We start from the raw sequence: 23,031 nt of genomic DNA on the forward strand, positions 1-23,031 counted from the left end.
CTCCGCTGCCTAGCCATTGGTTCGTTTTTAATACACTGCACAAACCAATGGCCGTGCAGTCTCACTGCGTGAATGAAAAAAGGCTTCAGTTCAGGAGAAAAAAAGGCTTTTTCCCATATGCGTCTAGCAAAACGCAGTACGAGTGTAGTATCGAAAGGGAACTTGAAAAAATTTTAAGAGAACAACCACAAACATCTTGACATTTCCCTCCAGCTATCTTGCCTGTTGGGTCTCCACTGCAAGTGCATTACTTTAAACACATGTTATTTTATTTTTTACAAACTGAGGAACAAGTCAAAATTCTATTCTCTGGTAATTCTCTGCAGGCCACAGAATGGTATTTTTAGACATATTTAGACATACATAGGTAAAATATGCTTAATACTATGTACTTTTTACTCCTTACAGTTTCCTTTAGACATACAAAGTATAATTTTCAATGCATACAATAATATATATTTTACATATATATATATATATTTTTTTAAAATATATTTATTTATATATTTTATAAATAATCTAATGTATTCAGCTTCTATGGTACAGATTAAACAAAATTGACAAAATAATACTTTTTTTTATTAAGTATTATTAATAAAAAAAATAATACTTTTCTGCTGCAAGAAACTTGAAATTAGACCACTGACACTGATCCACTGTTACATTCTGTTTTGAAAATAGTTTTTCTCTTGTACCTTTCATACAGTGTTGTTATGACCTTGTCAAAAGCTTGTGGGTCTTAAAAACTTACTTGTTGTCTTCTGGTGGTCTTGTCGGGGTGATTCTTATTTGAATAGACAAGATTGACAGTAGTTTGTGTTCAGCAACAAAATTTTGCTATTTTGACTTTTTAGCTTGCAATGATGAAAAGTAGTGAATAAAAACATTTTCAGCAAAGACACTGAAAATCGTTTCAGTTTCATATTTCAGAGTCAAGGAAATGCTTCGTGATTTTTTATTTCAAGTGTCTAAGAAAATAATTGTGCACATTCTGTGTGCTCAAGTGCCACAATTATAGAAAGCAACTGATATTTATAAAATAGTAAAAAAAACAACAAAAAAAAAACACCATAAATAACATTTATTTAAAAATGGCTTACCTCAAAGTGTAAAGTATTTTCCCATCGTTCCATATTCTAAGGAGCTGATTTGGTGTAGTAATCCAATGTGAATCTGCATTCTTGGAATTTCTGAAGATTGTGTCCGGTAGCCAAATGAGTCCAACCATATTACTGTTCAAAGTCAAAATTTTCATAGTGCTGTTATATCTGAGCCGGCTGTCCGTCCACGTTTGCGCAAAAATTATGTCAATCTGGTACTCCTGTGGGGGGGGAAAAAATAATGTATCAACAAGGTGTAGCTAGAATAGCGGTCACTTCTGAACCATAAATACCGGTGTAGCTATTATTGTTTATTGATATTTAATATATAACCCATTATAATAAATCCTGGCCTTAATTTGGTCTTCTTTAGCACTCTTAACACAATTCCACTGTGATTTATTCCTAAACAGTTCTGATGAGTTTCCACAGAGCCTTACAGCAGCAGCCACAATTCATAGAATCAGCCCTTAAATTAATGCCAGAATTATTCAGTATTCAGTGATGGAGTGCCGTCGATCCCACTGTGGTTTGGATGGAGGTCAAAGTCAGCTTTGAGATACTTTAACAAGGATTATGAGGTTCTGGCACTGTAGAAGCTGGCAGCACGGGAATATGGGGAGAGACACATAATCACACCTCATGGTCCGCAAACTTTCAGGGAATTCTTTGGCTTTATACTGTAAGCCATCCTAGCAGTTGTACAGATGCCCCCGAAGGCTGCTGGATACTTACATACATGATTAAATATTCTATCTGACCCATGCAACCTGTGAGGAAAAATGCTTATCACATTATGGTTAACAGCCATATTTCATATCATATATTTTAAGTAGTGTGTTTGGAGGGCAGGAGGTCTTGATTTAATGTGCAAGAGACATTTAGAGGACAGATCCTTTTAACACAGCTGAAAGGGACGAAGCAACAACAATTAAACAAAAAGCGAGTGAGGCCAGAGTTTGTTAAAAGCTCAACAGCTGTTTCATTAATGCTCTTTGTCATTACAGTCTGAATTAGCCTCCAAAAAGGGGTAATTTTGAAATCAGATTATACCATTAATACATTAATTATGGTACATTGAATCTTATGCTTGGGGGAAAAAAATCCCTGGAGGTCATTTATTTATTTTTTGTTTTTTACTGTCAGAGCGAATGCTGATAATGGGGTTCACCTAATGGAGGATATGCATTTAATATGAAGTCTCACCGAATGTTATTTAGGTGTAAATGTTTCCTGGGTTATATATTGGTAAATATAACCATAAAGCAGAATTTCTGACAGAACTTGAATGCAGAAGTTTGACAGGGTCTCTGAGGTGTAAGAGTCACTGCATCTGAAATGGTGCATAAATAGCTAAGAATCAGTTTCCATTTCAAACATTTGCTACAATTAGAACTAATCTGTGGGAACAGTCCAAACAAAATTTGTGCCTATACATCAGCATGTGTATGTGAAAAAGACCTGTCTTCTTTGGAGTGATTTGAGGTAGGAAGACTAATGGCCTCATTATCTATTCCAGCTTTGATGTCTGAATCCAGCCCTATAAACGTCCAGCTAATTTACTTTAGCCGTTTCAACCAGCCAGCCTTTAAGTGCACTGACCCCACTAAAGTCTGCACAAACCTCCACACAGAACTGATCAATGTGACCTGCGCTAACTCAGTAAATGATCCACGAGCAAGATAAATGTGGGCATCTGTGCACTGCATGACACAGACTTCCTTAAAATGTCACCGTATTGTATACCAAACTCAAAGGGATGACTTTATATTTGTTTGAATACATTCAAAAAGAGCTCTGAATTTCTTAATGCTTTCAAACTGGGGTCAGCAGACCCCCAAGGGGTAAAAAGATGGTGTGTGTGTGTGTGTGTGTGTTGAGGGGGGTGTTGGGGTTTACAGAAAAAAAGGTAAATAAAAATGCAATAAATTGTTACACTTTATTTTAAGGTGTCCTTTACAGTGCAATTATACATTTAAGTACTGAGTAATATTAATTAACTACGTGTACTGACTATAAGGTTAGGGTTATGATTATGGTTTGGCTTAGGGTTACTTGCATGTAATTATGCATAATTAATTGTTGTTATAATAGTAAGTACATGTGACATATGTAACAAGGACACCTTAAAATAAAGTGTTACCCAATAAATAAATAAATAAACATTCACAATAATGTTAATATTTTGATATTTAATATTTTTTGTTATATTTCATTCAAATTTTTTAAAGAAAATAATCATGAGATTATTATTGTATTCTATTAAAAGACATTTCTTATTTCTCTGAACATGCAATGTACATACTTTTAAAAAAGAGTTTGTATTTCTACTGTATCTTTCGAGAGAGTTTCTCTTCACCTTTGTTGCCTTCAGTTTGTTCACTGGGGGCTGTAAGGCACTATTATCTGTAAAACTGCTTTGGAACAGTATTTATTGAGAAAAGTGCTATAAAATGATTCTCTTCGGGTTTATAATCTGACATTGCTCTAAGAGTTGGTAGAAAAAAGATACACTGCCAACTTAATACAAGTGTTTTTGGCTTTAGGACAATGTTAGGACAGCTAATTATTTTATTTTGCAAACAACACGCGTTTTAATTAACATAGTTACTATTTCATACATAGTACAAATGAGGTTATATTCATCAAAATGCATTTGCATTGCAAAAATATGAGTCTATATTCCATTATATTTTATGAATGGGGTGGATTATTATATTTAGGGGACCTTGACATCAAAAACTTTGAAAACTTGTCTTAGTGGCTCCTCCTCCAATCTAAACTGATTGTCCCACTTCATAATTAATGGAGCTTGTCACCCTCCAACCCCACGTACCTGCAACGGCCTGACAGTCATTTGACCTTTTGCTATCTCTCCCCAAAGGTGGGTCTCTTCATTATAATACCAGTCTCATTTATCACAAGTCAGTGGGCATGAGAGCCGTCAGGCCATAATTGTGACCTTTTGTTCTAGAAGCCAAAGGGAGTTCAGAGGTAGGCAGAAAAGAACATCACTTCAGGTCTAATCGCCATCCAAGTGAAAATGTGTTGAGCGTCAGAATAAGCAGAACTATTGTTACATCTGGACAAAAACACTGCACAGATGGTAAACAATAGAGGGAGAGTCTGTTGGTTCAAAGATGCCTAAAGACAAACTGTTGCCATTTTATAAGCCACAAAGTAAAATTAAGCATTAACTTTGCTCTTTTGACGAGAAAGATTATGAATGATCCCATATAACGAAATGAGTGCAAACATTTTCTTGTTGTTTGAGACTTCCAGACTGTCACAGTCTGTGTGCTGCTAGACAATCTGTTATATTAATTAGGTTTTGGAGTGCTGCTTCAAAGCTGCGGGCAAGCATCAAACGCTGAATAAAAACCCGAATGTTTTACAGTATTGAGTGTGCACTCTAAATCACAAAGCTGATGCCGATGTGGGAGAGATTCACTGAAGAAGCTTTACTGGTGTGATAAACAAGGAATCGCCAAAACATTAGTAAACACGACACACACAATAAAAATACTGTATATCAAATACAAAACAAAGTTACTGTACTATGATGTATACGTGTGTAAACATGCAGTATGCCATTGCAAAATGGATGGTGGAATGTAGCAACATGTTTGTTTGTGTCCCACTGGATGTCCTTATCGCAAGGCAAGCCCTTGCATACCTTACTAGGTCGCATATTTACTCAGCAGGTTTGGCAGTTTGTGAGTTTCCATTGAAATAATTTTGTTATTAACAGTCTGCCATAGTTTGACTCCATCAGACTTGTTTTTGTTTGGATAATCCATCAGGACTGCTGTAGAAATGGTAATGTGTGGAGAATGCATATAAAATCAAGGTTCTTGCTTTGTGGTACACTGCAACGGGAAGACTAATTTAATGAATAAGAAATGAAACAACTAATTTTCCCTTTCTTTAGAGGTCCTGACAGACACATTTATGTCAGTGGTTGTATGCCAACACATTCATTAGCTGCTGGCTTTGTTGTAGAGGTTGATTCAAAGGATAATAACCATTGTTGTACAATTGCATTTCAGTAAGAACAGCTACTATTGCTATAGATCTACTATTGCTGTGTATAAACAGCATACAAGGTTTGGAATGGCATCCGGGTGAGAAAAAAAAATGGCTGAACTTTCATTTTCATTTTTGTGTGAACTCTTCTTTTAAGTGGGCATCAGAATGGCTTCATTTTTGGCTAGTCCCATAAGGTCCAATAATTTTTTATCATAAATGACCACAGTTTCAGTATTGTTAACATAGGTATTCTTAACTGTTATCCAAAATACATAACCACCCTGGCTTTGCCAATAAAGTGTTGTAACCTCAAGGGACATTTGTTGCACCGGTGTAACCATCTCCATCAAGCTTCATTCAAAAATATTCTCTGGAAGTATTTCAGAGTGAATATTTTCATACGTAATTTCTGAAGGACTAGTAGGAATATCATTCATTACAGTAAATTGTCTGGCCCAGGCTCTTGTGAGTAAGGAATCATTTTCTGCTTCGGTTCCTGTCGTGTCCACAAATGACCTGCATACAGATTAGTGATTTCCCTGAGCACTGAGCAGAGTGGCTCCCTCAGCTGTTGAGATCAGAATGAGTGGGTTAATTCCACCATGCCGGACAGGCACATCACGCCATCTGTGGTAATGACATATCCCTGCTCCTCTGTCCCACACACACACACACACACACACACACACATACACACACACTTTCATCTTTGATTTGTGTGTGAGATTCATCAGGCCCCTTCTCCTCCCATAGCTCTAATTAAATTCCTTGTGCCATTTATCATCTGAGAAAGAGAATATATAAATAAAGGCCTGTTGAATGAATGATAAAACAGGCCAAGGCAGAGTTTTGCAAGCTCTGGAATGTTCATGTCCAGAGGGATGGGATGAAGCAGCATTAAATGAATATGGCATTTAGCCATGACACGACCACAGGGGAGCGGCACCGCGGGGAGTCCAGGTCTGAGGTGGTCCAAAGTGTTGCTTGGGAGCACAGAAAAAATGTTTATTGTTTGGTGCCAATTTTATTAGGATATGCTATTCTGTGTTACCATCCTTCATGTAATTAATTAATAGTATGTACATTCAATGAACAAAATCTTTTTAAAGTATTTTATATACATACATACCTTACAGTGTCCCCCCCCCCTTTGAAGGTCAAGTTAATTTTATTTAATTATATTTTCTCCATAGCGCCATATCACAACAGAAGTCATTTAAAGTTACCTTTCCGATAGAACAGGTCTATACCTTGTTCTTTTATTAAACAAACTAAATAGCCTTATGTTATTTATCATATTTACACGATGGCATGTCATTTCGGTCTCTACTTTATGGTCGTGCTCTCTGTATCGCGCACAGCGGAGTTCCGCCCCGATACGCGCGCCCACACACACACACACACTCACAAGTGAGCACTCTCTCACTCCCACTAGTATTTGTAAATATTAAGCCGCAAAACGACTATTTAAATATTAATTATTCGTGTCTCTGTGTTAATGAATGGCGCAGACGTGTGGTTTTGTTTACCACTTGTACTGAAGCGCTAGTGACGCTTGCGGTGATTTTAGCGTCTGCCATCTCACTAAATGAGGACATTAATACATGAACAACAATTTCCAGAACTGCTCTGAGAGTCACTTCATGAGCATTTGACCGTTTCATTTGAGTAAAACTATCCTCATATCATATACACACAGAAATGTAAAGGTATTCACGGCAACCCGTCAAAATAAAAGTTCGGTTTAACTAGAAGACATTGGGGCAGAAATATATTACTATTGTTCAGTAGAATGTATGTAATAGGCTACTACTAAAATGAAAACCTTATTTTTAAGGAATAATCATACAATATTTATTCAATGTTTTAATTGTAATATTAAATCCCTTTTATTTTTCAAAAAATAAAATGTGTTTAATTTTCATTAATTAAAAGATAACTTTAATTACTGTTTTATGCCTTAAAAATGTAAATACACAACACAGAATTTCTGAGGAAAAATCATTAGGCTATTGTAATAATAAATTAAACTCGTTTTTATGCTTTCAAATAATTAGACATGTTAAAATACAGAATTTGGTAACAATAAAACATAAGTTTGGAAAAAATAAAACATTTCATAGGGCCCTAAACATGTAAATTTTGTTAAACTTTTAATAAATTTATGTTCAATTTTTTAAGTTTCATGATTTTAATAAATTAGACATGCTTTTTGATTAATAAAATTAAATTTAACCATTAAAAAGGAGTCCAGAAAAATTTAAACGGAAAAAAACAGAACCCCCTAACCTAATTTAATAATAATAATTTAATACTGATTCAATGCCACTGATTCAATGATCATTTAATACTGATTTATCGTATCATATATATATATATATATATATATATATACATAAAAAGTGAATATATAAAAGTATATATAGTATATATAAAACCAAAAAGTGAATGCAAAGTTGAATGATGCTAGTTCACACATTGCAGAGATCAGTGTTATATTTTGTACTGAGATATTACATTATCTTTATGCAGATCTAAAAAAAAAAAAGAGAGAGAGTTTCAATAGAATAATCTCAACTCAAAGCAAACTCAAAGACCCAACATGATTGGCATTTATCCACTATGATGGCAAGCTATCTTAAAAATAGAGTACTCTTCTAGATACCGAAAGAAAAGAATAAAGATTACATTCTCAAAGCACAAACTCTGAAAGGAACTGTACTTTTGTACTGCAGTTTCCCATTTAATTAAATATACATGTTATCCACCCAATTACCCAAATATTTCCTAGTGTTATTGTGAGCACAGCTTCAATGAGTTATTTTATGTTCCTAAAGATGCAGTTATGCAAGATGTGTCTGTTTTTCCTACCAGCATATATGGTATTTTATATATTTGTAATTCTGAAAACAGACAGACATATAGAAACTATTACTAACATTTAGCTCATCTTAACATTGCAAACTTAGTATTACAAAGTAAGTAACATACATTCCATTAAACACAACATAAAGACATTTGTATTCATTTATTCAGCAACTTCTGTGCCTGAGAAATGAGTTAAGGAAATAACAATGTATTCTCGGGAGGTTTGAGTAAATTCTTTAGATTAATCAGTGGAAAAGTTCTGTTTCCAACTGAGCTGCAGATCTGTACAATGTCTCCTGAGGACACCATGGGCTCTAAGGAACCGTATTTATATTACAGAGTCAACAAACCTGTAAAGTGGTAACTTTAAACCACAGAAAACCAGTGCTAATATAATATGTAACATTTCCTCACAATGTTGACAGCATTATCAACAGAAGTATGGATTAAAATGAGCAATGGCTCTTGCTGGCGAAGGTGTTGCACTTGTTAGTTTGACTAAGCATGGTTTTAAAATAATTGTGTTGGATTAGTGCAATAGTGCCTTTTGTCTCTATGTGCAGATAATAACTGCCACAACCAATTTATATCATGTGGAGTCCCTCAAAGACATTATCCTCTTGAAGAAAAACAGGCACTTTTCATCCTCTTGAGACAATGCTAATTAACACTTAGAATCCCCTATGGCCTAATAATGGAATTTGCTGTTTATGTCCTCATTGAAACTCTGAGAATTTACCTCCCAGTGAAAGTCTCTAGTTAAAGAAATGTCTGTGAACTGTTCTATATTAGATTTTTAACCACTTAAAAGAAAGTAGGATGACCTTGTGAACATTTTGAATTTCAGAAACAAGTCTGTTTTCCTCTGTTCATGTTTTAAAAGGATAGTTCGCCCAACAATGAAAGTCCTGTTATCGTTGCTCACTCTCATATGAAACCTTTACAATCAATTGGGAGCTTTCAAGCTTCAAAAAGATTGCAAAAGCACAATACAAGAACCATAAAAGTGGTCCAAATGACACATGCGCTATATTACAAGTCCTACTAGTCATAAGATGTGAGGAAAATACTGAATTGTAGGACATTTGTCTGATCTGTCTGTCTGATTTGTGAATAAATCATTAGTTTTGTGAACTTTCAAATGATCACATTCAAAAGAACAATTAATTCATGAATCAGAGATTGCTACTTTTTAACTTTTTTTTTTTTGCTTTTTGTCATAAAGCTATTGTATGGTTTCAAAACATTTTGAATATAGCACACGAGTCAAAATAACCACTTTTATGGTGCTTTTTTGTGTCTTTTTGGAGCTTGAAAGTCCCAGTCCTCATTCACTTTCATTATATTGATTTGTGTCCAGGATATTCTTCAAATACAGTGGGTATAGAAAAGAAACTAAATCCCCCTTAAAATTTTCACATTTTGTTGCTTTGCAGCCTGAAATGAAGACGGACACATTTTTTGTTTTATTCAGCTGAATTTACTCAGTGCAATTTACATAAGACTTGGAGCAGACACAAAGTAGTGGTGAAAAGTGCTCCAAAAGAAAGTCAGTTTCACTAGGAATTCCCTATTGGAGAAAACTCCTTTCAGATTCATGTACTTTCCAGTGAAGCGAAAAAGTGCTTACACTGCTTTTAACTCCAATTCATTTTTCACCCCTCCCTCTGTCCTCCATATATACTCTTCTCATTCCATTCCCTTCCTGTCTAACCTCCCCTCAGCTTCTACTCGCTCTTACACACGCTCATTCACATTCTCTGCGTCGCTTTCTCCTCTGTCCGTACCAGTCTCAAGCACTCACCTTTCCACCTCTTCTTTCCTCCCTCTCTTTCTCCCTCCGCCCCTCTCTTCATTCCATAATTTCTTCCCTCTCAGTGTTCAAACTTACCATTCAGCTGAATTTACTCAGTGCAACTTATAACAAATATATAACAAGATGATATGAATATGAAATATATAACACCAAACATGTCAGAAGTTTCACTGTGTAAATAAAGCTGGATAAAACAAAAACTGTGCCCGTCTTCATTTCAGGCTGCAAAGGGCTCGCTCTTACACACGCTCATTCACATTCTCTGCGTCGCTTTCTCCTCTGTCCGTACCAGTCTCAAGCACTCACCTTTCCACCTCTTCTTTCCTCCCTCGCTTTCTCCCTCCGCCCCTCTCTTCATTCCATAATTTCTTCCCTCTCAGTGTTCAAACTTACCATCTAACTCAGGTGCTTACCTGGTACTTCAAAACTCAAACCCTCCATTTCACACCCTCTCCAAAAAGAAATAGAGGCCGTGATGGTCTCTAGCAGGCATGAAAAGTGGCAGTTTTCTCTGATCATCTTAGCCTACCCAGTCCAAGTGACAGATAAGTGTGCTGACTTGTGGAGAAATGTTGGCAGTGCTCATGATTATGCCACAGAAGTCTGCAGGGTCAACTTCGGCCCCTGAAAGAGGGCTGCATATGTTCACTGGCAGAGCAGGAGCCATGTTCTGCTGCCCTCATTACAGACACTCCAGGGTTATTTTATTGATGGGAACTACAGGGTTTTCCAGCCTTACTGAAATAGCTAAATAGGTTACGGCTCCAAGCTAGAGGCAAAGTTATGAACTCAATCTAAACATTCTATGCCGCTTTCTTCTTCATCTTTCAGATAGCTAAAGATCACCCTGCAGATTTCATATACACAAATTGTATCGTACCTCTGTGCCATGCTGTTAAACTCATAAGTACCCTAAAGCCACATATAAATTAACACATTTGCCCTAACATCACATTCCTGCTCTTTATGATGCATCCTGACAGACTAATACACTTTAATCTAGTCTATATAAAGCTAGTTAATGTGTTCTATTCATGCAAGAAGTGTGTTGAAATGTTTGTATTTGTGTTAGATTAATTTAGCGTTAGATAAGCAAAAAGGTCACTACTAACCTTAAGTGAGAGAGTCACACTTTTATTAAAAAGATCATATCATGAATGACATCCAAATACCACAACAAGAACGCACACAGCTATACACACTCTGGAGGTGGTTTATCATTAACAGACCATTAAATCATCAGTGAGCTCGTCAAACATATTAAAAAACTCAATTTATTAAGCTGCCATTATAATTTATGATGCAACCTAAAGCCTGTAATTATGTCAGGGTAGCTACTAACTGTTTAATACAGTAAAATGACAGACAATATACAAAGAAGTTAACTACACAAGTTACTAGCACTTCAAGGGAAAAATATCTTATTAAGTATACTTATAATAATTATATTTATAATTTAATCACAACTGTACAGTATTTCCGTAGCAAAAATAAATAAATATGTTTAAATGAACTTAATTATGGTGATTGCTGTCTGAATTAAACTTCATTAAATGTACACTAAATTCAACAATAAACTAAACTACATTTAACTTATATAACTTAGATTAAAAGAAATAAATGAACAGAAGTATTTTGCTGTAAAAACCACCTAAAAAGCAGTGCAGGGACTTGAATCTGTGAATTGTTTGTCGATTGGTTCATTAAATGAATGATTCACTTGAATGAATCAGACTCTTAAGGCTACATATGAGAGAGAGGACCGTTTAGGAGAGAGGGTCTGAAAAGTGCCTTGGGTCATTCGGCTGTGCAGTTGTGTGCGCAGTGCAGGTTGACATTAAAAAGTGATGAAACATTTTGTCAAGCAACTTGGAAAATGTTGCTGAAAAAGCTACACTAAAAAATCTAGCGTAGCGTTAGTTCTGGCAGGTCACGTTAGTCAAGCTCGCATCAGCTGACTCTCAGCTGATCCCCATCAACCTATGGGAATACGACACCTATCTAAGCATTCATATATAAGGTCCCTCAGTATTATCAGCAGTTTTCGCATTGCTCAATAGCTAATTACCCTCCTCCATCCCCAGCTCCTCCTCTGTCAGTCAGGATTCAGCCTTCGGATTCTCTTTTGAATCAGACTAATTCTAAAATGTGTACTTAACATTATTGAACTTTAACGATATCTGCAATGCATTTGTTGGTTCTGTTCTGTTTACCCTGGGGGGGTTATCGCTGCTCTCCTTGCTCTCATCCATGCTAGGCTGCATGGATGCGCAGGGAGTTCTTGCCCAGAACGGAACCATACCGCCAATCCAAACTGTATGCTAATTGTCAATCATCTTTGACGATAGTGGTCCTGACAGAAGTTAAGTTAGTAGAGTCACTTTTTCATTCACTTTTAGCTGCTCCCCAACACATTTATCTGGTCTGTCTTTGTGAACACAGAATTAGATTAATAAATAAATGTAATAAATCCTAATATTGTGAGTGAATGGCCTGAATACTTTTGGAATGCAGTGAAAAAGAACAGGAATTTCATCTACAGAGGAATGTTCTGGTCCTGCATCTCACTTTCCCATCGTCATGTCCCGTGCTCTTTGATAGTTTCCCGTAATTAACTGATTTACTACAGTGGCAGATTACATACAAAAGGCACTCATTCCCCTCCTCACTGCATTGTTCAGGAGGAAATTAAATAGGAGAATGGCAGTGACCACAAAAATTGAGTGTGTTTAATCTGAAATGAAATTGGGGGCACACAAGGTTAACCAGACAACGGCACATGCACAAATAGTTTTGCTGTTGTAAAAATCAGAAAACGCAGATCCCATGTCTTCAAAATATTCCAGTGACTTTCGTTTGTAGCCACAGCATTTTCTATGCTCTCTGCTCTGGTTTTTTTAATGTCATGTCAGCATCTAAGGCTAATATGCATGGCGAGAACTGGGTAAAATCAGCTTAAAAAGTGAGTAAACATATTTAAAAGAAAAGAAGCACTGGATAAATAATTTACATATATAAAGATAAAATACATATAATGTGTTTATGTGTCTTTGAGATAAAATTCTGTTTTCCTGTTGACACTTTACTAAACATCCTTTGGGGAGACTTCTGAACAAACTGCTGTCTGGCAACTTTAAAAGCAGTTCAATAAAATGTCTTAACAATCAAAGAAGGATTACAGGAGCAGCAAGATGGAGTTTCTTCATCCTTCAAAAAATGTGACAGCCTAGTATGGTTTCCTGAGTAAATAAAATTTAAAACGGCTTGGAATGACAGAAATAATACAGTACAGTCAAATGGTCAATCCTGCAAAATAAGCCCAGACAGAGTGATCTTGAAGGGTATCATCTTTTTTTTTTCTTAATGACCATGTTTATCAAATGGCAACTTACCAAATACATTATTAAATGAACATGAAATAATGCCAAGTTAAAATAATTTTAATACTTGAGAAAAAAGATATGGAACTACAGTAGTATTGTGCAGGAAATTGGATGCCAAGGACAAATCAGACCGTAGATTGGCACGATCAACCGGTCAGAGTCAAGTATTCCAGAGAGCTATAAATATATAAATATAAATAAACCACATAGTCTACATGTAAATGAAAGCTGAACTTATACAACTATATAACTATTTTTTATAACCTTTTTTAAAACAAAGAGCAATAGAATTTTTTTTTTAAATTTAACCTCTGTATTTTTAAATTAACCCAATTTATTGAGACAAACAACAAATTATATCGTGCACTATATCGAACAATTTTTATATCGTTATTGAAGAAGGTGTACCGTCGATAAATATTGATACCTTTTTATCGCCCAGGCCTAGTCACACTGCAGGTTAACTGTCAGACTTCACCAACTTTGCTTCTAAACATGTAGGAAAAAGTTTCTGGGACAATTTTGCTGAAACAGCTAACTGCAGCTAAGCCTGCCGAGAGGACCCCCATGGGAACATTTCTCACGACCTTCTCAACCCGAAATGTACTGAAATAGCCAGGTGTGAAAATCTGTTAATGTATGCATCCTTTGCTGCTCTATAACAGTGGTGTGTATATTAATCCCACACCTGAGATAAAGTGAGCTCTGCTGCCCTGAGAGAGATGCTTCTATTTCATATCCTGTATTTTGCGTGTTCAGTTCTAGATTAATGACCTACTTTCTTCAGCACAGTTCAGTGATTTTCCAGCGAACTCACCTGGTTTGTTTAGCCACTTTCAGAACATTATTGAAAGTGGGTTTTTTTCTTTTCTTTTTTGAGATGTTAGTAAGCGTTAGGTACATACCCTATAAAAGTTTGGAAAATTTGACTAAAATTGAAATGAAAAGTGTTATTAAAAAAAATTATCAAAAAATTTCAAAAACACAACAAGATTACTAAAAACGAATTAAAAAACGGGTTCTGACCAAATTTGACAAATATATAAATGCTAATGTGTTTTCCTTATCCACATACTGTACAAATATGTACACAATAATTATGGAGTATTTCTAATGTTTTATATGCAGATTAAATAGGTCTGAAGGAAACTTTTGTCTTGTCTCCCGAGGCCACAGGAGGGCGTAATGAGCAAAATAATGCAACACATTCAAATTGTCAACGCAAGGAAATAAATGTCTATAAAAAAACCCTGCATTACTTCTAAATTAACGCATATAAATCAAATATAATTTCGTAAATTGCATAAACAATTATGAACAAAACAGCATCATGTATTTATGCATTGATTAATACAAAGAGCCGAATTGCCCATCACGCAGATTGCATTTAAAAACATAAGAGACGCAGTGAAAAGGAATAAACCTCCACAAATTCGTGACGTGTTTTCTAAAAGTTTAAACCGTTTTTATTGAAGAAGGTGTACCGTCGATAAATATTGATACCTTTTTATCGCCCAGGCCTAGTCACACTGCAGGTTAACTGTCAGACTTCACCAACTTTGCTTCTAAACATGTAGGAAAAAGTTTCTGGGACAATTTTGCTGAAACAGCTAACTGCAGCTAAGCCTGCCGAGAGGACCCCCATGGGAACATTTCTCACGACCTTCTCAACCCGAAATGTACTGAAATAGCCAGGTGTGAAAATCTGTTAATGTATGCATCCTTTGCTGCTCTATAACAGTGGTGTGTATATTAATCCCACACCTGAGATAAAGTGAGCTCTGCTGCCCTGAGAGAGATGCTTCTATTTCATATCCTGTATTTTGCGTGTTCAGTTCTAGATTAATGACCTACTTTCTTCAGCACAGTTCAGTGATTTTCCAGCGAACTCACCTGGTTTGTTTAGCCACTTTCAGAACATTATTGAAAGTGGGTTTTTTTCTTTTCTTTTTTGAGATGTTAGTAAGCGTTAGGTACATACCCTATAAAAGTTTGGAAAATTTGACTAAAATTGAAATGAAAAGTGTTATTAAAAAAAATTATCAAAAAATTTCAAAAACACAACAAGATTACTAAAAACGAATTAAAAAACGGGTTCTGACCAAATTTGACAAATATATAAATGCTAATGTGTTTTCCTTATCCACATACTGTACAAATATGTACACAATAATTATGGAGTCAGCACTACTACTATTCATTACACATCCTTTTACAGTCTGCATTTGCAAATTTTCCACCGTGCTCCATTTTTATCCATAATTAAAGCACATTCTTGGCTTTCTTTTGTATTCTGCTTTCGCAATGTGAACAAGACAACAGACACTGTGGTCAATATAATTAACCAATATTGGTAAGTAATTTGGTAAGGTAGCACAACTTGTATTGTCTGTGTCGAATTAATTGCTTCTGCTTTATTATTCTCATTTGTAAGCCACTTTGGATAACTAAAATTGAAATGAAAAGTGTTATAAAAAAAAATTATCAAAAAATTTCAAAAACACAACAAGATTACTAAAAACTAATTAAAAAACGGGTTCTGACCAAATTTGACAAATATATAAATGCTAATGTGTTTTCCTTATCCACATACTGTACAAATATGTACACAATAATTATGGAGTCAGCACTACTACTATTCATTACACATCCTTTTACAGTCTGCATTTGCAAATTTTCCACCGTGCTCCATTTTTATCCATAATTAAAGCACATTCTTGGCTTTCTTTTGTATTCTGCTTTCGCAATGTGAACAAGACAACAGACACTGTGGTCAATATAATTAACCAATATTGGTAAGTAATTTGGTAAGGTAGCACAACTTGTATTGTCTGTGTCGAATTAATTGCTTCTGCTTTATTATTCTCATTTGTAAGCCACTTTGGATAAGAGTGTCTGCTAAATTAATAAATGTAAATGTGAAGTGAGAGAAACAGACAACTCCTCAATACAAGCAAAAATCACAAAACAACCTGCTCCACTTCCACACTCTGGTCTGGAACACCACCATCACAGAAAAGCAATACAAAGAGTAAAAAGAGGACCATAACTCATTGTTGTACTGTATAATGAACAATATCGGATACATTATTCCACTGAACTATATACTTGGATTTGCAGGTTTCTCTCCTCAAATCCTCATTTACACGTCTCTCTCTGTCTATTTTTGCAGGGGCGCTTAAAAACTGTATTTTGTGTCCTTTTCTTCAATTCTAATACCTACGAGACTCCTTTCGTGTGGGAATATCTCTAATATAGGGAAACAACAAATTAGGCATATTTTTTGTTGTTGTTTATCTGTCAGAATGACAAAAAGCATTTTAAATTATCAGTGTACATACTTTCTTATATACTTTCATTAGAAAGCACTCACCTGCAGTGGAACTAACTGTGTATACGTACCAAGTAGTTTTGCAATGTACCAATGTGATTTGCATGACTAGGGGTGTCTCTGCATCAGCATTCGAATGGGAGATGATGAGGGCTGGTGATAGATAATGGACAATTTGATTCATGAGGGAAAATGTCTTGTGTGATAAGCAGGCCAATTTGTCACACAAAGAAGCGCAGAGAGTGCATAAGAGTGATGAAAAGCTCCCATAGTGATCAATACATTTTGAAAACAGGGACATCTATATAGAGACCAGCATCTCGCCTTTTATTCCTGTATCAGTAAAGACACATATCTCTTGGTTGTGTCGATCAGTGCAACAGTCAACCACTGGATGTGTAGGTGGAAGTCAAACGGTCTGCTGGGTTAAAACAGAAAACACATCTGTGGCACAGCTAATTAATAAAAGTAATTATACACTGACCCTGGATCGCAATAATCATTGCATGGTTTACGGTGTAATGAAGTGAACTGAATTATGAAGAGTTTTGAAGGCTTGTTGCGTACTAGGTGCATTCATATGCTTGTGGAATGAAAATGGTGTTTTGTTAAGCGCTGCTCATGTTCAGAGTCATCGTACAGCTGCAACTAACAGCCCACATTTGTATTGATATTAAAGCAAAGCAAGTGCAGTGGAAAAAAACAAAAAAACAAACTAATATTCAGTGTGTGCCCACAGATGACATATGCAGGTGATTATTTGGATATTTGTCTATACATTAAACTTTTAAAGTAAGTCAGTGCCACTGTCTGTAGTTAGTAAGGGAAAATTTCATCAAATTATTGGTTAAAAGAATATTCGATTTTTTCCCCAAAATATGTGGAATTTTGGAATACGGTGGAATACGGTCACTTTCCACAGAAGATAATTAAGAACTTACAAAAGAAGCAATTTTTTACAAGCTATCATAAATTTGTCCGGTTTCCTCACCACTGACAACATTTATGAGAATCCAATAAAGCTATTCTGTCATAATATTGACAACAACAACAAAAAATATTAGCATGCTCTTTATATTTTCTATTTAATTACATAATGCCTTCCTTCTGGCATCAAAAGTGATTGAAAACACATGTAGGGATCCTGGCCATTATCTGTAGTTTGTAAACTAATGCGCAACTCAAAAATCAATGAATTATGCAAAAATCACAATGGGTAGCTGACAAAGGCAAATTAATATCATTCATTTTTTGCCTTCATTACTTCTTTTCAATGATCCTGCAGTGTGACAAATTAATTTCCAAAAAAGCAACTATTCCATGTTTAATGTCAACATAATAATATGAGGTCATAAAAATAACCAGTAATTAAAATGCACAATGATAAATGCTGTTCAAAGTTTTGGATGTAGTTTAGCAAGTCACACTGCAGGCAACTGTTTATAATAGGTATTAATCTATTTTGACACATCGTTTCCAACAGTTAAGACTCCCGCAAGCATCTCCACACAAATAAGTAAAAACTTTGTTTATGCTTAGTAATGAAGCATCACTCTGCAAAACCGAATCCATGAACATGGAAGTAGTTCCACATAAACATTACACATTTAATTAAGAATGGGAGGTAAAAAAAAAACCTTGTTCAAACTTACAGGCTCGAAAATGTTTACTTCCTGTTGGGGTCCTGATTAGCATTAGTATCCCCAAGAGATTGCCCATTCATAAATACATTGTGCCCACAGGCCTCAGTAATTTATGACTTTTCTTTTTATATTTTAAAAGGTATTATGCAAATGTAAGACATTTTTTTAAAATAGACTTAAATTATATAATATCATATTTAAATATAAATATTTAATTTTACAGAGAGAGAGAGAGAGAGAGCGAGAGAGAATGTATGTGTTTCCCCCCCTAAAAGGACAGAACAACTGCCTGTCATGTCATGTGTCCAGATTTTCAATTAGTATTCCTTTGAAAGAGACCATAGTTTACAGTCTTAAGCACACAAAGAGCTAAAATAGAGTGGCAAGAACAAAATGTTCAAAGGGGTATTTTTTACCATTTTACCAATTATATAGCGTCATACTCAGGAACAGTGTCATGATGCCATGTTTAATTCAATTCACATCAGTCAGTCATGTAGTTCTTATGACTTCAGGTGCACTGCGAGGTCACAGCACTCCACTGTGGTGAAAGCTTTTGTTATTTGAATAATTGCATTAAAATCACTATTATGCTCTGACAAGAAGGGAAAAGCAAGAATGAGGCATGTAAGAGTCTGATATGCTCTGAATCTGATGGTTTAATACTTGCCCTTAATGTTCTCCCTCAAGCTTTTTTTGCAAATGAACTGATATCCATGGAAATGGAGAAAGAGCTGTGTGTCAGCATTTGATGAAAATCAATGAAATCATGAATGATGATGAAATCAGTGAGATGAAAATGTCACAATAATCCACAAGTAATCCACATGACTCCAGTTAATCAATTAATGTCTTGTAAAGTGTAAAGCTGCCATTAAGACATTTTAAAATCTAACCATCGCTTCTGGCAAAAATATATTCCATAATCCTTAATAAAATAATTCCATAAATGCTTCAGCCAGTGAAAAAGTCTATCCCCTGTTGTCCTTACATCAAAATCCACTAACATATTTGTTTAGAATGGTTTTGGACTGTATTCGCTTGTAAATTGTGCTTGATCTGTGTATAGATCATGCACCTGATTCATATTTCTCTCCTGATTCAGATGAAAGGACTGAAGAAAGCAATATTATAGATAGAGGACTCACTTTTTAGACAGAAGCTATGGTTTGGATTAAAAAACGTACAAACATGCAGCTTTTTGTTTGCAAGACATTAATTGATGGACTGGAGTCGCACGGATTATTTGTGGATTATTGTGATGTTTTTATCAGCTGTTTGGACTCTCATTCTGATGGCACCCATTCACTGCAGAGGATCCAATAGTGAGCAAGTGATGTAATGCTAAATTTCTCCAAATCTTTCCTACTGAAGAAACAAACTCATCTACATGTTAGATGGCCTGAGTATGAGTAAATGTTAAGCAAATTAAAATTTTTGGGTGAACTATTCCTTTAAATCGTTCTCTCTCTCTCTCTCTCTCTCTCGCTCTCTCTATCTATCTATCTATCTAAATGTATATGTGTGTGTGTGTGTGTATAGCCCAGCTGAAACCACATTTTTAAAATGAATGATGATAGATGAGGCATTCCATATAGCTCTTAAACATTTTTAATATTTTAACCTTGACAAACTTACAAGCACCAAGTTATTGTCAACCAATCCTATTTTAGGCATTTTTTCCCTCAATACATCACAAAGCTATCACTACTGAATCAGGTGGGCTGATTCTTCTGTATAAAACTGAGACCTAAATAAATGATATGGCTGACAAGATTGTACCTTGTCTTTGAGCTCAGATGAAGTAGTTCTACCCTTCTCCTCAATAACACCTCCACCCTCCCGCACCGTCACGGCCCTAACAGCACAGAACGCGTAGGTATTGCTCTTGTGCAGCAAATGCATGTGATCCGAACCCCTGGTTAGCTAACGTCAGGAGAGATCAACATCACTTCTGGTTAACACACTAAGAACGGCATGTTCTCCTTTCTTCATCTTGTGGAAGGCCTTTCACATCCTCCTCTTCTCCTCCTCTTAGTCTAGGCAATCTAAGAGGGAAGGAATTTGGGAATGGTGTACCTCCCTCACACTGGCTTCTCAGGGGATGAAGGATGCCTGGCGTGTTCCTCGTGTGTGGGAGGTTTGAGGAGCAACTTTTCTAGCATTAATTAGCTAATTATCATGGTTAATACTGGGAAGGAGGATTAATTTTTGACAAGGTCTGTGCATTTCTTGTACACAGTGCATCTTTTATTTGCTTTGAATTATTGAGTTCACCTCAGTTTCATGTTGTTTTTCATAACAGCATAATCTGGAAAGCTGATTATTTATGAATAAATATATTTCCCTCTTTTGGCAGATTTTATTTGTTATTGTTTGGTATTCTATGGAAAGTTCTCTGCTAATAGCATTTCATAATCCATCCTAAAAGATTTTAATTAGTTTTTAGACATACTTTTCTGATATAAGCATGTTTTAAATGCTAATGCCAAGGTCAATTAGCCATTAATGCATGTTTAATGGAGAGTTTGCTATTGGTAATGCATTCCTGATAAGCGCTTAATTCAGCGTATCATGTTATGAATCATTACTGCATGCAAGGAGAAGAAAAACTATGACTTCTGTTTGCCCTCCAGGACCTGTTGAATGATCTCTCTGTGAAAATATACTGTGTATATAGTCAAAAGTCTGATTGCACAAGTGTTTTCCCTAGCTAGCTCAAAACCTGAATTTGAATTCCCCTTATTGGGAACTCGCGCTGCATCCTCTTGCGGACACTATGGGGACTGCCGCCGGCAGGACGGTGTCTGAAGCATGTGTGAAACAACTCCAATGCCATTGGCCCACGTAGCCCGTGACGTCACAGGCGGGCACCCGGAAGTACATGATGTGGTTGCCAATGGTGATGAAAGTGTGAGCACTGAATCTTCCCAACCTAACTCCAGCCCCACATACGGGGAAATGCTGGAGGTAATGGCGCACAACACTAAGAGGCTTGATTTAGTCTGGTCACACGAAACGCAGAAGCCCGCCCGTAGCAGATTGGACGAGTGCTTTCGGAGAGGCATTTGTGGTTCAATTTTGCAGACATCGGGAGGAAGGAGAAAGCCCTTCTTCTTGATGATCCGCTTTCGCCTTCCGGGCTTTTCGGCACATTTCCATTGAGGCAGTGGTTGAGAAGTTCAGGGAGGCAAAGGTGCAGCCCGCTGCCTTCAGAAAGTTCATTCCCCGCCATTCCAAGTCTTCCTCTAAAACCTCTGAGGGGCTGGTCCGTCTCAATCTGAGAATGATAGGCAGGCTCCCCCTCTCCCCTTAGACCACTTGATGATTATCTAATCAAAATAACAAAACATGGCAGACACACACCGGGCAAAAAGTGCAGCACTAGGACAACTCGCAGGTATCACACACACTGGGCGCGTCGCGTTCAATTCAGGTGGTGGTCTAAAATGGTTTATTTAATCCCCAAACGGGCAAAGGTTCACTTCAAGAATCTGTGAAAGTGGCACAGATGAGTTTGAAATTCGGTGTTTAAAGGGGTCATATGATGTTGCTAAAAAGAACATTATTTTGTGTATTTGGTGTAATGAAATATGTTTATGTGCTTTAAAGTTAAAGAAACATTATTTTCCACATACTGTACATTATGTACATTCCTCTATGCCCCACCTTTCTGAAACGCGTAGATTTTTACAAAGCTCATCGGATTATAATGACTTATACTGTCTTTTTAGGCGTTGCATCGCGCCGCGTAAACATAAAACCATGTCTGCATTTGTAACTACAATTTGTAACAGCAATAATACTACAGTGAGAATAAAAGTTACGCCTTCTTTCTTTGGGTGAACATTTGGGCGGTGTTATGCAAATCTTCCCACATTGTGACGTAGACATGTGGGGGCGTGTGAGAACGAGCCGTTTTAGGTAGGCGTGGTTGACTCTTAACTTTTATAAAGAATATCTCTTTGGATTTGAGACTTTAGTCTTTGCAACTTTACAGATCTTCTTTATGCACCAAGAGCTTGTAACACTTCAAAGAGAAAGGAAAAATTGAAATCGCATATGACCCCTTTAAAAAAACAGAGCAAATGAAAGAGAAAGCACAATCTATATTATAGCTCTCTATATAAAGCACAGACTTTATTAGAGCCACAGAAAGACAAATGTTTCGCTGAAAAATGCACAATACACAACCTTCCAGCCTAGAATGAAGTCATTATGCACATTAACAACGATTTGGGACAAATATTATGTAATTTAATGGAAAACTATGTGAATGGCGCTCTGTGGCGGCACGGCAGGATTTCTGTCGGCTGCACGAACATATCATTGTGCTTTCTCAGATCACTAGCTTTAAATATGCAACTTCACTGGCTATCAAATACATTCACGTGACCAGCTGGATATAAACTAATGCAAAATGATGGTAACAATGGTGACATTAAACATATGGGTCGGTCTTGTGTGTGTTTTGGTCAAGTTGTTTTAACCGCTTGAGGTGCTGCTAATGTTCGCAGCCTCTCAGCCGTGACAGCAAACATACTCCGGTCCTTTCTCCACTAATGCAACAAACAAATTACTTAGTAATGATAAGTAAAACATGTAGTGTACTGTATACACACCGTTTCATTGTCTGTTTTAAATCGGCATCTGAAGTGTCCTGCTCTGTGCACCACGCTGTGTCACGTGTCAAAACAAACAGCACGAGGTGTCAGTGATTTGGCTCTAGAGGACACTCTCAAACTGTATCAGCGGTAGGGCTGGGCGATATAGCTAAAAAATTTATCAACGATATAATGTTTCATATCGTTCGGTATAGATAATTATTGACATTTTTTATAACCTTTTTTAAAACAAAAAG

At 36.2% G+C, this 23,031-nt stretch overlaps 1 pseudogene; it reads right to left on the reverse strand.

Annotated features, from left to right (window-relative positions):
* The window catches only part of LOC107716967 (gamma-aminobutyric acid receptor subunit gamma-3-like), a 118,450-nt pseudogene that overhangs the window by 46,296 nt on the left and 49,123 nt on the right, over positions 1-23,031 (reverse strand).

This window comes from Sinocyclocheilus rhinocerous, unplaced genomic scaffold, assembly GCF_001515625.1.
Source record: "Sinocyclocheilus rhinocerous isolate Xijiao unplaced genomic scaffold, SAMN03320098_v1.1 scaffold3102, whole genome shotgun sequence".
Taxonomy (NCBI): domain Eukaryota; kingdom Metazoa; phylum Chordata; class Actinopteri; order Cypriniformes; family Cyprinidae; genus Sinocyclocheilus; species Sinocyclocheilus rhinocerous.